The sequence below is a fragment of the Coturnix japonica genome, chromosome 3 (genome assembly GCF_001577835.2).
Source record: "Coturnix japonica isolate 7356 chromosome 3, Coturnix japonica 2.1, whole genome shotgun sequence".
Classification (NCBI taxonomy): Eukaryota; Metazoa; Chordata; class Aves; order Galliformes; family Phasianidae; genus Coturnix; species Coturnix japonica.
The window spans coordinates 8,119,997-8,136,157 of NC_029518.1; the positions used below are offsets into that span (position 1 = coordinate 8,119,997).

A 16,161-nucleotide genomic window follows, 5' to 3' on the forward strand; every position below is an offset into this window, starting at 1 on the left:
TGTGATGGGAAAAAAAATTCTACACAATATCAGATTCAAGCCCATTTTAACTTCAAATATTATTTTGCAGCATGCTTCTTAAAGTAATCTTTCATTACAGAAAGTTTTCAAGTTGGTATATTTTCCTCCACAGCTAAGGAAAAACAAAAGCATAAAGCTTGTTTCTTTGAAAATCAAAGCCGTAAGAAAGTCACAGTAGTTCAATCTTCAGCCTGCAAGTAATAGATTTTCACTTTCTCTCCTAGATTTATTAGAATGATTTTTATTTTTTTTCTTTTTTTCTTGGCTGTCTGGAAATCTCCTTTTGAAAAGCAGGATGTCTTTTCTTCAGGCTCTATGCAAGGAGAGTAACATACCACCAGAAGTCTTATCATATGTTCAAAGCTGACTACTACTACAGTAATCTTGAAATGAAAATGAAATATTCTCGTGAAGTCTTCTGGAAATCCTACTTTTTCTTCAATGTAATAATTCTCTGAATGGATGGATCCTCTGAGGTATCTCCATTGATAGTCTCTATGAGTTTACACAAAATACATTTGTCTTACTGAAAATATATCACTAATTTTCTAATGAACACTCTTCTTCTTAATTGTCTGTGTACAGTTTTTCTTATATGTACATATTTAAGCAGAAAATATCTCTTAAAATTTTAGTCTTTTATGTGATTGCAAAGCACAAAGAATTTTAAATCACGAAAATTTGGAAGTTCTTTAGTAACCAGTCTCCGTATCCAAATAAGGTATACATTCAAATTTACACATAATTAATGTCACATTTTCTAAGCATGATCACTTAGAAGTACATTGCTGGAAGGCTAGAGCCTTTATGCACTGAGACTTCTTAATATAATTCATAGTACTGTACAACACTTGGGTACAGGTAAAGCAGCCTCAAGGATTAGAAAGGTTTAGAATCCAGTCTGGCACTTAAAATAAGCTGAAATCATATGTCACATATGAAGCCCAAAATTATGGGTCTATGGTATTGTTTAAGGCAGTGCTCACTCTAGCGAGAGACTGCTTTCAGAACAAGGGTTTTTTAAAAATTCACGTTTGTGGCCTAAGAGGAACCTTTCATCAAATATGAAAGAAAGCAAAACACTAATCAAATCCATGTGAAGCACTATTCCCCTCATTTCTCTCCACACGTCAACAATTTGCATCTTGGAAACATGAAGATACAACAACTGTTCAGTTTCAGTTTGATTTCAGCAAAGCAAAATAAGATACAGAAACTTACATAGATGTGTTATTTGAATTTCAGAACCACACACACGCACAGACATAAAAAAGCCTTCAATTCCATTATGTAAACAACTCTTGCTTCTAAAACAAGTCAGTTTTTGCATGAATAATACAACAAATAATAAATGGGGATTTATTAGCAAGGATAATAAATTTTCTTCTTGCCAAACACTGGAGTAGTATTATTCAGTAGATACTTTTGCCTGGTAACTACATAATATTCTGGTTATTCAGCTTATTTGTGCTTGGCAGTAAAAGTGGAATACTGAAGCCTTTGACCTATGGACTAGCAAGCTCATGCATGCATAAACAAGAAGAAAACTGAGGTTGAACTATAGATACATTTGCAATTAATTTTGAGAACATTAGGAAACAATTCTGTGAGACAGAATCCCAATCACAGAGCCTTTAGAAACTAAAATTTGTAGACCAGATTAACAACCCACTTAGCAATAGAATGGATAGTGTGAATTCTTCAACTCAAATGTAAATTGACGTAGGGACAGCATATACTAGAGAAGCTGATAGAAGTGATTTGCTCATTCCATTCTGTTTATATCATAATTAAACTTAAAGCATGCTGAACAAATATGTCACTGGCTAAGAAACTGAATATTGATGGATCCATAATTCTGAAGATCTCAGAATCACAGAATGTCTTGGATTGGAAAGAAACTTAAGGATCACCTGGTTCCAACACCTTTCCATGGGCAGGGTTTCCACCCACTAGATCAGGCTGCCCAGGGTCTATCCAACTTGGGCTTAAAATCCTCCACTTATCTAATAAGACCCAAATATTGGATACATTAATAAAGAAATAAGAACTTCAATCTAGCAGTAATCCACATCAGAAATAGCACAAGTTTGGAGTGTGTGGCTTCCTACCACCTGGGCAGAAGTGCATGCCTGGTCTGGAAGCTATATGAGTTGCTGACTGAACCTGACAGATTCAGAGTTTCAATATCATCCTCCATAAAATATGAGAATTACTGACCAGTTTTACTATTGCTCTTCCAGTAGCAATGAAAATACAAGAATGAAATGCCTGCAGCTATCTTATTTCCCTTAGAGTTCATGGTGTACTGGATGAAGTCTGTCCTGAGATGAAAATACACTTTTTATGTCATAGGCCTTTTCTGTCGTTAATACATAACAGAGTGTGAAACCCTCGCCACTGGAAAAAAATCACACCATTACCTTACTTCAGCCTCATATGAGTAAAACAAAAACATACTTACAACAGCGCTTCTTCAATACAGTTTTCTGATGAGAAAGTTAACACTGCTACTAAATTTGCTCTCAGAATATGAGCTCTTGTAAGCATGTGACCTCTTACAAACAAGTTACATTTACAACAACAGATGTTCATCACCTCTGAATAAAAGGCTCAAAACAAGAAAACTGAATTTACTTTAGTAAGGTACATAGAAATATCACCTTTATATTTACAGCTAAAAAGGTGAAAATTCTGAAAGCTGATATCAAGCGGATTTTTCTGAGCTCTCAGAATTTCTCAGTACTGTCTTTAAACAAGGAGCACTGGTGATGCATGCTTCAGTACTGGAAGCCTGTCCTTTGAAACTGAGATATTACTGCTTTCCAAAGAAAGCAAATGTACTGTAATTTGAAGAGAACACTGATATCTAATTTCCACAGAACATGTAATTAAACTGTTCACCTCATTGTCATAATAATGTTCAAGGTTATATACATAATCTAAAATCTATATATATAGAAATTGTGCCTTGCACACTGATTTCTAATTTGTGTCAAGCAACATGTCTGCATAGGAAAGGACTGACTTTTAAGACAAGGGAGATTCAAAAATTAACAAAATGTGTGGTGGTGTTTTTTATTAGTTTTTTAACTAAACGTGGTAGTTCTTGAAACAGCATTTGCTTATTAAGATGTAACGAGGAGAATGAGACATAAGATTTCTGAGGGAGTACTGTGCAGAAGAATAATCACCTATTCACTGTTTCATTATTTTTGATAAGAGAGAAATAAGCTTTCCTCCTTTGTCAAAAATTTTGGATAACCTTACTTTCCACCCCAGTATGAAACAAACATCAGCTGAGAGGTATCAACTTCCAGGGCACATGGGCTTGTACTAAGAAACTGCTATTTTTATGTGGCCAACACAGTAAAAATGAGAGAAACACTGGATTTTGAGGTGACTAGGTTGTCAAGAATTATACAGTACTTGACTATATAAAAACTGTGAAAACAAGAATTCTTTTTATAAATAATATTTTTTTTCTTTTTCCAGTTCCTTCACTGTGAAAAAGATTTGAAGGTGTTGAGACACAACAGCTGTCGTGAAGAATATTTTGTAGTGAAATATCAAACAATAGAGCATTTTACTACACTTCACATTTAAGTATATTATTTTTCTTGTTTCTTATTTTTCCATATAATACCTTTGTGGAATCTCAAATAAGATGGCTATTAACTCTTTAAGAGCAAGGCAAAAAGGACTAAAGATGAGTACTTTTTAAACAGCTGGCACATGACTGGCTATAAAGAAAACCCAAATCAAACTAAAAAATATAATCTTTTAGTTAGTCTGTAAAGTACCCTTAAAAAAAAAAAATTGTCAGAAATGGATATCACTTTGGAGGATATGCTAAAGAAGAATTGTTAAAAATAACGTATTTTTTTCAAGTTCCCTTCATGTTCATTTTGTATAATTATTTCAGTATTAAACGTTGTCATCCGTCCTTCAAAACATAAAAAAATCCATGTTGCTCTCCACCTACACACCCCCCACCCCCCTCCCCCAGGACAGCCAGGACACTGAGGGTCGGAAAGAGGTGGGGAGAGGACACTGCAAGTGCAGTCAGTCTAAACACACCAAAGGATGTTCCCTACCATATGGTCTCACACTCATCATGCTGGGAAGGAAGAAAGAACAGGGGGAACTTGCATTATGATAGCATTAGTTTCCCAAGCAACCAGTCTGCATACTAAGGCTCTGCTCCCCAAGAAGTGGCTGAACATCTTTTTCTGATGTAAGGTAGAATATTTTTTTTTTTCTCTCTCTTCTTGCTTGCCAAGGCTCTTGTTTGTTTTTTCTCCCCTTTAATTATGCTGCTCCTATCTCAAACCTACAAATTGTTTTCTTTTTCTTCCATCTCATCTCCTTACCTTGACCTGATGAGGATGGGGAGTGAGAGTACAGCCATGCAGTACCTAGCTGCTGATCAGTGTTAAATCACAACAGACCCCCCATTGCACATCGTAACCTCTTTCCTAATCCATTCATTATGCTCATGCATATCTCAATTCTTTTTCCGTCATTTTGCTCTTGAAATGATCCTTCCCACACCAAAATGGTTAGAAACCTGCCAGTATGTGGCTGTGTCTGTAATGCTTCCAAAAGCACTTGTACTCCCAAGCCTAACCAACTCAAATTTTTGGGACCTTAAATTTTTCTCAGCTTTATTTCTGTACCTGTATCTAGCCTGCTGGAGTACTCCACCAGTTTTCAGTGCTGGCCAAAACCAATCTGATGCTAACTTTCAGAAAGGTGGAAAGAAAGACTTACCAACAGGCATGGAGTATTGCAAAGGAAAAATTACCTAGTAATCAGCAGCACAAACTAGGTCAAATTACCTATTTTGTATCTTCATGACATAGGAAAAAGCAACTGAATTGTAGTAAGAAAACAACTTGAACAATTACTTTTCATTCAATACAGTGTCTGAACTACCATTTGTTTCAGATTCACCTTATCTCTGGTTTTACCTAGAATGCAATTAAGCATTTAACAGCCTTCAGGCTTTTGATTCAGATAATCACCAAGATGTAATGATATTCTATTTCAGCATGATAATCTAGCAGCTTTGGGCTTTAGTGATAAATTTCTATATCTGCTTCCTTGTAGGAGTTTGTTTTTTCCTAGCTCCAGGAAGAATTGAGACTACCCCGTCAAAAGGGCTTTGCTACTGGCCATTGGTGTCTCTCTCCTCAAGGTTCTTTTCTCACCACCTTTTATAATCCTGCTTTTTATATATTGGTCATGGGGAGTGGAGAAGCTGGATCAAAGAACTTCTACCACCCATTTTGTAATTCAGTCAGATGCTCACAGAAGGTAACATTTGACAGGAAAATCCTTATCCACACAAGCCATACAGTGGCTTTTTAGATCTTTCAGAATCCTTGTCTGTGAGCATCCTTAATTTGACTATGTTTATATAGTGAAAAAATAAAACCAAAGATGACTAAATCAGTATTTGTGCTATCACTAAGACTGTTATAATCAGAAGTCACAAATTGAGGCACAGACACAAATTACTTCACCTCTGATGACCTTTATCTTTCCAGAAGATACAGAGCCAAATTTTGGACAACAGTCTGAGCCCTGTTGAATAAATGAAACTAAACGTACTCGCTCAGTGTATAAGAGAAGGAATTAACATTGACTGCTGCTTTAATTATTTTAGTAGAAAAGAATAAAGGCAAGTTCTCACTGAAAGAACATTGTGCAAAATCTTTTTCACTGACATGTGTTCCTCTTGTTTCTTTTCTGTAAAGTGGATTTAATCTCCAGTGCTGCCTATTTGGTGTATTTCATAATAACAATTTATTTTAAATTGCTACCCAAGTATACAAAACACACTGTTATTTGCAGAACAACCTGTTGTTAGGGTCAGGTGTTATTTTGTTGTTGCTGTTTTTTGTTGTTGCTATTGTTTTGCAAATTGTTACTACTGCATTTGGGATTGATTTATAGACATAGGAATCCTGCCAAATTAGACCTTGTACTACTCTACTACTTTTAGAGATAAGCTAAGTTTAAACTGGTGTGTTCAAGACCACTATCTACTTATGCAGATAGAAAATTCTACTTTTTTGGACAAGAACAAACTAGCAAACATTGAATTTATTTCAAGTTGGAAAGATATTTTTGTAGGAATGGAATTTTATACCCGAGAAAAATCCACAATTAGAAAATGAGGAGTATGACACAACCATCAAAAGTAAAAAATAATTTCAAGTACAAAAACTCTATGTCATTTTCTTCACAGCACGTGAGTTGAGCAGACAATTACACATTACCAGTACATCAAGCAATGTAACTATGTGACAAGAAACCAGTTTCACAGCAGGTATGATTTGCATTTCAAGTTGAGATACACATTCTTAGAGAATCGTAGAGCAGCTTTGGTTGGACGGGGCCTTAAATATCATGCAGTTCCAACCCTGCTGTCATGGGCAGGGTTATCAAGCATTGCTTACTTCTATTGTTTGTCACCAGAATTTTCAGTGGAACAATTTGTGTTTGCATTTTAAAAGGGATATTTTCTGAAAGCAGACACTACAGTTTGCTTTGTTTATCATGAATTTTGTTTATATATCCTGCTTTTTAAGAGTAGATCAGCAAGCCAGTTTCATTAATGTACATTCAAACCTCTTTGCCTCAGTAGAGACTGTGAAAGCTTACAAGAAAGTGACTGCGTACTTCCCTACACAGGGAGTTTGTGGAAGTCAGGAAATAATTTAGTTAGAACCCTTTTCCCCGTGTGATAGTGAGGGGATGGGAAGTATAGACGGAGCTCAAACTTAGTATATAAAATGCCTAAAAGGATCTGGTCCTAGGATTTGGTACAAGAACTACTGCAGCCCTGTTGAGTTCACTGGGTTTTGATTGTTTTATTTTGAAAGCAGACATATAACAGAGCGTCAAAGTGAAAATATCCTCTCTTACAGGGCTGAGAGCTTATCAGTGACCTTTCTTAAAAATAAAGGCTTAGCCACTGTCACAGATGCACCAGAACTAGTGGTAACAAACAAGATTTGAAATGCTTTCTGCCCAGCACTAAACACAGCAGACTCAGTATGGGTTCAGCACTGTGCTTCGAGACACTGTAAATGAGAGACAAATGGTCTTCACATCAGAAAAGAGACTGCTTTTCCTTTCCAAAAACAGCTGTTTGGAATCTGAAGGGATGCAGGCAAAGATGAGTGCCCTGGTTGAGTGGAAATGAAGTAGTGGAAATGTCTCACTGAAATATATGTATGCATGTGCTTGCCTCTCTTGACTACAGCTCTTTTTATCCGGACTGGCAAAAGATTTTAATAGCACAAGGTAACAGCGGTTAATCGACTGGAGTTTCAGAACTAGAGAAGAGATAAACATACAAGAAAAGCATTATCTTTCTGTAGGTATTCTAGAATTAAAAGTAGGTAGTTAAAATTTGGAAATCGACTTGGATGGATTTTTACCTTTCCTCTGGTTTTTACATTGATTTATATAAGAAATAATTACATAAGAGAAAAAAATTGCAGATGTTGCTTTTACACACAGCCAGGAGCCGTCAGTGCAAAGCAGATAACTGAAAAATGGACTTAACTGTCCTTTCCGAGTATTTTCACATGTGTGTCACAGAGCAGAGGTGAAAAGTGGGTAGAATAACCTTCTGTGACAAAAACTAACCAAACCAGCACCAGCAGCATAAGGGATCACGTGGTCAGGAAGGGATACACTAATATTTTCTGAATGCTGTAGGCAGAATTCAGTGCTTGAATTCATGAATAGATGGCATGGTTCAAGGCATGGGCTGAATAATCTGTGTTCTGCTGTACTTGCAATGAAATTCTCAATTGCAAACAATTTCAGCACTTTGTTGAGTTTAAGTTTTTGATTTTTTTCTTAAAAAGTGAAGAAAAAAGGTTGTTTAATAAAGCTTGTTTAATAAAATCCAGTTCTGAATCTCAAAGTTTCCACTTCACTTAAGTGCACAAAATGTTGACTGTCTCATCTAGTGTTGTAGCAGGAATTACCTGGTGCTGATACAATGTTAAAGCCTCATCTACACTTAACCGCAGAGGCTGGGGCCATCAAAGAATGGCAAGCCTAAAGGTGGCTAATATAAAGATGTTGACCAAGACAGTAATAAATAGTCAAAGGTTATTAGTAAAGAAAACTCACCAATGTCAATACCTTGACCGGATAGCTGAGGAAGTCTCCACTGGGGAGCAATCTTCAAGAGATGCTGCCTCAGTGGTTGTCAGCCCTTAAATAAGTTCTCAGAGGAGGTGGAGTTGAAGCCCACCCCTTCCGGGAGCACAGCTAGATTACTCTCACCTGTGCTCCCGCAGCTGACCCAACACTTGCCTCAGCTAATTAATCAGAGGTTCAAACTGTGATTTCCCATACACAAGGCTTTTCCATCTTAATATCTGTCTACACTTGAAACACCTGAAATATTAAGTGATTCCATAAATACTACCTTAGTGGGAGTTCAATCTCTGCTGGAAAAAAATATAACTTCTATTAAACTTTACAAATAGTTTTGTCTTTCCTTCCATTTAAATTGTGCTCCAGTTCTCATTTTTATAATTTCAACTTTTCCTTGTCTAAGAGCTAAGTATGCTCATTACAGAATCACTTGAGGCAGAATTTTCATATGAACATAGGCTGAATGGCCCAGAGGATATGTGCAATAACATTTCAGCAAAACAACTTGTGAGAAAAGAACCACCACAACCCAAAATGTGTAGTTCAAATCAGTTAAAGTGTCTTAAAGTACCTTTGTACTTTGAGTTTAAATACCAAAATGATAAAGATTTTATTGTACTTCATCTAGAGTATCATCAATCCCTTAAGTATTTTTCCTGCAGTTTAAACCTTTCATCCTCATACTGGTTCTCCTTGGATTTCACTTAAATGTTCCCTTTTTCTTCAAGCAATTTCTTCTAATTACTCCTTAAGTTAAAGTCAAGATTCACCTTTCATAGCAGTTAATAAATTCCACTTAAGTACCAGAACACACTCAGGAAAAAAGACACAGCCTTTTGGAATTCGAGATTTGCATGTCTAACCACAGTGGAATTTTTCCTATCTTTTATTTTTTGATTTGAAGTGATTTGGGTGGCAAGGTTACTGCCTTGGACCTAGATATTGGTGATGGACTGAAATTCTTGGCAAAAGAGCCTGGCATTCCATTCTTTTAGATTATCTTTCTTTCAGAAATGAAGATAAAATAAGTTTCACAAAGAAAATAACCAGACTGTAAGTCAGTGACTTTTCCTCCATGACAAAACCATAAGAACTGGTTGTCATATGTAATTGTATGATCATATGTCACATTGAAACACCAGTGTCAAAAGAATAAATATGAAGTTAGAAACTCAATAACTCCCACCTGGTTTACCTTACCTAGTCTCTTCGGTGTCTCTAGGGAATAATGGAACTGAAAAACAAAGTACTTTTGAATCCAGAGCTCAACTACTTGTGCCTCTGCAGAGCACCTCATATGGCAAGCATGTCCTCCAGAGTCCATTGGAAGAAAGAGTTTTCTATTCCTGTCCTCTGTATCTTCCTGAACACATTGTTCATGCTTAAAAATAGTAAGAAATTATCATAATTCATTTTCACAATATGTAATATTCTTTTCCAAGATATCTGTGGCACAAAGATTTTTCAATTCCTTCTACGTTTAGAAGGAAAGGGAAAAAGCTTCTGTGTCAAGTGCCCTCAGCAGTACAAAGGAACAAACTCATCATTGGCAATAGGAAATTACTTCTTAAAAGCCTTTCTGGAGGCAGGCAACTGAGCCTCAAGTGGCAGTCCTTAAAATCTGCTGCCTACATAGCTGTTCTAATCCACTTAGCCTTTTCTGGAAGGTTGCAACCTAAAGTTAAAATTCTTGAGTCAAAACCCTGAGAGCAATCTCTCTTAAACTGTTCCCTTACACAGTAGTATAACTCACTAGCATCACTGTTAACACATGCATTAGCTCTGTAGAGGTGACTGTTTTTGGTCATACACAAATAATTGCCCGAGTTCGTAGAGAAACTGATAAACATCTGTATGAATGTGTGCTTCTAATTTGAATCAGGCTGTAGTCCTTAAAAATCTGAGATCATTTAACATTAAGCATCTCATGAAAATATATAAGAAATGAGAAAATATATAGTATTTAAAAATATTACGCAATTTACTATAATAGAGAACTCCATGACTAATGAGGAGCTTGTACAAGAACTACAGTTGTATTTAATTACATCATTAAAGTTTCAAGGAAAATAAATTCAGAGAGAATTATTCAAATGTCAAGAACATTAGAAAGAGACATGGAAAAAGATGTCTTTTTTTCATTTCGATTTATGGCCTGTCAACCCTTAAATTTACACATCCACTGTCAGTGTGCTACAGAAAAGCCTCAATGAATTTCTAATGCTGCTGCTTTCCTGCAAGTGGCATGTAGTGAGTTCTTTAATCCTAACTCTAAATGAAACTTGTTTGAATTATGTGGTTAATCAATTTACACAGTTATCCTTCAGACAAATACTTCAGACAAACTCAACTAACTTTTCTCTTTTAAAAATAACTAATTCAGAATAATTGTTTCTACTTCAGTTCATTACGTCCCACACTTTTTTTCCCCACTCATATCTGAAAAGAGGACAGGTGAAGAGGTAACACAGTGCTGCAAGCACTGATGGATCCTCTGATGATAGGACAAATTAATACTTTTATCCATTATATCTATATATTTATATATTATATCTACAGTAGCTATCCATGTAGCTACTGTAAATGCTGCAGCATAATGGGAAATTACTGAGCTTCTCAAAATAGCCTTTAAAAAGGTTGTATGAGCTCAGTGTTCATTGGTATGAGTTTAAATTACCTGTAGTAATATAGCCTACATAAACAGTAACATTATCACACCTATTCAATTTTAGTTGTTTTTGGAACAGGAAGTTTGTCACAAACTGCCAGAACTCCTCCAGTACGTTTAAATACCAAATAGAGATTCTCACATCTTCTGTAATTTTCATTTGCAGAATTTTGTCAGTATCATCAGCAAATGCTAGCAAATATGCTCTCCGAGTTATTATTTGTTTCTGTACAGGTCAAGCTACAGAGCTAGGAAGATCCAGGAAGAAAGTAGAATGGAATTCGAAGATGTTCTGAACTATGAAGTCAGCATTATCAAGTAATGTCAGTCTTTGTATATTATCCTGGAGAGAGAGGATTAAAGCTGATGAGTGACTAGTTGAAATACTATTACTTATCCATTTTTAAAACCCCATCAAAATTGCAAAATCTAAGGATCACAGGCAAATGCCTGCACATCTTACTTCAGCGAAACATCGACTGATCTTATACATGTATTTATAGTATACAGCATTAGTTCAGTTGATGTACGCCTGCAAAATAATGCTGTTTGTTCTACAGGATAGTTTTCCTTAAACTGTATTTCACTGTACACAGTGTATATACTGTTGAAAATACACGTGCTGACTTGTTAGAATCTACTTTGAAACTGTACTTTGAAAATGCACTCTGAGACGTCACCTCTGACAGTAACTCTAAATCATTTTGTGCTTATACCAGCTTACACAGTTCTGACCTGCATTTAATTGATCACATCTTAACTTTCTAAACACACACTCAGTATTTTTCTCCAAGTGTTTAATAATGTATCAGTCAACATGCCATGGGATCTATGATCCCACAGAGACCATACTGCATAAAAATATTTTTAAAGGTGTTTTAAATTTTCTTCATGATAAAACAGCCTGACTTTAAATGAAAGCATTAGCAATCAGTTTCACCATGAAGAATACCAAGACATAATTTTTTTGCTTGTTTTCTATTGTTTCTGCAGTGTGTATAGACCAGAGTTGGTAGCATAAATCCAGTGACAGGGATAGCATTGTTGTAATAACTCATTAACTACCAGAAAGCAATAGCGTGATTTGCTGTTTTTGTTATTTATTTTTTGTTCTTGTATAGAAATCAGTGAAAATAAGGCAGTTCAGGCTTGTAATGTTGATCTTTTTATGTTGGTAATTTATACCTGAAATAACTTTGTTTCACCTGCAGAAACTCATCAGTGTTTGACTTCCTATAATTAACAGCTATAACCTAGAATTATTTGATAGAATTTCTACTTTGATTTTTGTTTTGATTCACCAAAGATGGAAAAATAACATATAAATAATTCTCAATTCATTTTTCACATGTATAATAGGAAAAACTAAATATAATTTCTTCTTGGTGTCTTATAAGAGGTAAATCTCTTTATACGAACAGTGAATTCAAAACAACAAATAAGAAGAAGGTTCTCAGGGAAGACTTCATATTTTATAAAAAAAAAAAAAAAAAGATAAAAAAGTAAAAATTGAAATTAATTCACCCAACTAATTTAATGTATGAAGCCAAATTCAGAGAAAGTAATGGAATGACTGCCTAATAATGCATGTCATATTCAGGTATTAAATTTCTACTTTTCTTTAGCACAATTCAGTCTTTTATCAGTGAAGACATTTTTCCAAGACTTTTCAGAAAATATTTCACAATGTGAAACCTCCAGGCATATGTGTAAAAGCCTGATAAGATGTTAAAATTTCTCATTTAACTTCCAAAGAGAAAAGCTCAACATTGAAATCCTCATTTAAAGTTTAAGATCCATCTACTGAGCAATGTTGTTAATAGACATTTCCTGTTCCTGGAACATCTGGCCTCTTTTAGCTAAAACTGCTCAGTGTTAAATTTTGCCTTTATTAAGGGCCACAGGATAACTCAGATTGGAAGGGACCTCTGCCTAATATCCTCTAGGCAGAGTAATTTACAGCTCATAGTTGTATCTCTATGTACATGTACTATTCAATACTATGGCCATTCTGCTCCTCTAACCAGGAATCCTTAAATATTTTTCTCATTACATAGGTGTGCATAGTTATATTTCAAAAAGGAGTCAGAATGAAAATTCATTTAAAATTAAAATTTCTGTCACTAACACATTACAAATCATGTACTGAAATATGTTGGAATTAATTACATAGCAATTTGGCTTTTAATAGTGTTCAGTTGTTGATATTTTTCTATCTTGATATACCTTTTTCCTATGGGACGATAAAGTGGGTGCAGCTGCTAGCGTACTGTAAAACTCCTCAAAAAATTTGGCTCTAGTCTCAGTATTGTTACGTAAACCAAACTACCATTATACCTTGCAGGATAAAACAGTCTCATTGCCAAGCTGCTTTTAATGTTACCATATTAGTAACTGTTTTTTCACGCGAAACTCTTGATTTCATGTTATTTTACTGGGTGAGAGGGAAAATCCTAAAGTTTTTGTAAAGCTTGACACATACTGTATCTCAGCCTTTCCTTAAAAATGGAAAATCAGTTCTGCAGCATTCATATTCTTAAGCAAGAGTCAATACATGGGATATTAATTTTTTCCATTGAGAACTATCTGTGCAGGAGACTCATTTGTAATATCTGACAGTGAAAAAGTAGCTCTTGAATACAAGTCATCATTTACCTGCAGCGTATTCCTGTCCCTGTAAGACAGACTGATGTTCCATATGACAGTTTTCCAAATAAATCTGATTCCATTCTGTCTTGTAATCGTTGTATTTCTCTGTGCTGTCTATTAAGACTTGCCAAAAAAAATCAATTATTTTCAGCAGAGACCATGCTGTGTTCTGATTAGGAAGGAAATAGTAGAGGAATTAATGGTTTTGAGGCAATAAAACCAAAACCCTTCTCGTGCTCTACTGCATTAATCAAATCTTACTTTTCAAGACATAATTCTGATAATTAATCTGTTGTTACTGGTTGCATTCATTATAGCCACTGTTGTATAATTTATATTAAAAAAACAAATATGGTTTTATTAAATGATGGCATTTCAAAACTTGGCTAGTGACAGATAGTTCCATTAGCGACAGCAAATAATTGGACAGTGATGAAGTACAGCACAGACTTGGGTGAAAGTACCCCTCTTCACAGAGTAAACAGCACTCAACTTCTGCATCACCTCAGTCCTTCAATGCCCATAATTTGTATTCTCCGCACAGTTTCCAATCAGCACGAGTTTTACACAACACTTTTAGCTCATCTATCTCAGTAAACTGTGACCATCTCCATAGCTAACCAGCAGCAGCAACAACAGCATACTGAAGCAGAAGTACTGAGAGATGTGTGATAAATGTTTTGGATTTGCAGGAAATCAGAATGATAATTTTCTAGTGACTTCAGCAAGGAAGGGCCCTGGGGGCCTTTATGTTAAAACTTTACACTGTATTTTCATATATTTTTTAAAATAAATTCTCATTCATTTCTTGGAAAGCAAAAATTCTGCTGAAAAAAAAAAAAAAGAAATTATGAATACTTTTGCAGGATATATTTTAAAGATAGTCTTATAAATGTGGGAATGATTCTTACACTGTACAGGACACAGGGAGGACCACAGGCAGAAGACAGAAGTACCAGAGATTCATGGAAGAAAAAGCAGGCAAACAAGTGTGAGTTCAGGAGGATTTGTGCATTCATCATAAATCAGCCAAGAGGTGAGGAGCAGTATGGAAGTCAAATCCTCTGCATTATTTGGAGACATTACATGGATAAAGCTTTCCTACAGACTTTCTGTGGATTTACAGTATAAACAGTTTCATGCAGAGGAAAGTATCATTTAACTACTTATAGTAAATGGAACAGATTAATTAAGAAAGGATCCAAGCAATTTAGAAATGAATTTGGGCTCAAGGAAAAGTAATTGAACCTGAATCCTCCACACTGTAACAGTCACCTGCTATACCACATAAGGTACATTTTAAGGCCCTTTTCTCAGTATGAATTAAAGTATGACTTTCAAACAAACAAACAAATAAATAGGAAAAGAAAAAATATTTAAAATATTTTGTGTTTTGGTAGCTACTCTGATTGCAATTATCCAAGCATTTTCCTTATACTTCCAGATATCAACATCCAAAAGGAGGGGTAGAAGCTTGAGTTGCAACCAAGAAAACCAGCTGAGAAGATTCACCCACACAGTATGTCTGATAGCATTACTGATGGTACTCACTTCCTAAGCAATTTCCCATTTAAAAAAAGCAACTGGTCTGCATCTGCCTTTCTGAACCAGCAGATAAGAAAACAAAAATAGACATTGCATTAGTAGACTTCCCTTTTCTTTTTTCTTATTGCTTGAAGTCATATGATCAGTTTTATATTATCCTGGAGCAACATAAAATATAGAACACAGAATTACTTGTTTAGAGGTGGATTCTTATTCCCTATGCTCTACAATACATTACACTATTTCAGTTATTTCACTTCACACTTTCCCTTATGAACACAGTCAAGCAAGTCACACTGGTGGCACAAATACTGGGTTAAGGGGTTGTGGCCTACTTTCAACTCCCTGTTTCTCTGCCTCCCCTCAGATGGCCACTACCATATTGCAGCACATGCACATTCTCTCCCTGTTCCAGTTCTGTCAAATGTTCTGAATTTTAAAAAACAAACAAACAAAAAACCACAGATGGAACGAGAGTGAAGCAGATGCATAGTTAAGCTGTCAGATCCAAAGGGTGATGAATTCCACCTTACAAAGGCAGAGGGTATAAAAGGAGACAGCAACAAGGCACTCAAGGCTGTGATATAGTAAGCTGCTCAACTGCAGTCAGAAGAGCATCTCTGGTCACATCCTCTGATGTACATTTGTGTGGTTTTGGCATGATATCTCTAGTCCCTTGCAAGATTTTTTAAATTTGCAGTATTATGAACACTACAAAGACTTAACTTCTTACAAAGATCTTAACACTAAATCTAGATCCACACTACCAATCTGCTTTGTTTTTGTTTAAATTCTTAAACATATAAACTGGGATTACTTGCAGAATATCAGATTAATCAATAGGGTGAACTGCATTTGCAGAACTGAAATTACTAAAGCTATTACAATTTTAAGCCACTGAGACTTTGTATGAACACTTTCAGCAAATTACTGATGATCATACAGAGAGGACAGATAAAAGTTTCATTTATAAAGCCAAAGAAGAAATACTTTTCTAGACATTAGTAAAGCTTTCCAAACAGAAATGATGACTAAAATTATTTCCTGTGCTCCATGCCTACTTTCCCCTGTGTATTAATTACTCTTCC

General features: G+C 35.4%; 1 long non-coding RNA gene across 4 annotated transcripts; it reads left to right on the forward strand.

The window, feature by feature from the left end:
* Nucleotides 1-297: 297 nt before the first annotated feature.
* Nucleotides 298-15,246, forward strand: LOC107310838. 4 transcript variants are annotated; one of them, XR_004306705.1, is made up of 7 exons: nt 298-497; nt 3,517-3,627; nt 6,278-6,358; nt 7,298-7,411; nt 11,114-11,197; nt 14,449-14,564; nt 14,973-15,246. It is a non-coding gene; the product is annotated as an uncharacterized LOC107310838 (long non-coding RNA). The 4 variants fall into 4 exon arrangements; XR_004306706.1 differs by lacking the exons at nt 298-497; nt 3,517-3,627 and adding an exon at nt 4,057-4,258; XR_004306704.1 differs by lacking the exons at nt 298-497; nt 3,517-3,627 and adding an exon at nt 4,058-4,263.
* The last annotated feature ends 915 nt before the right edge of the window (nt 15,247-16,161 follow it).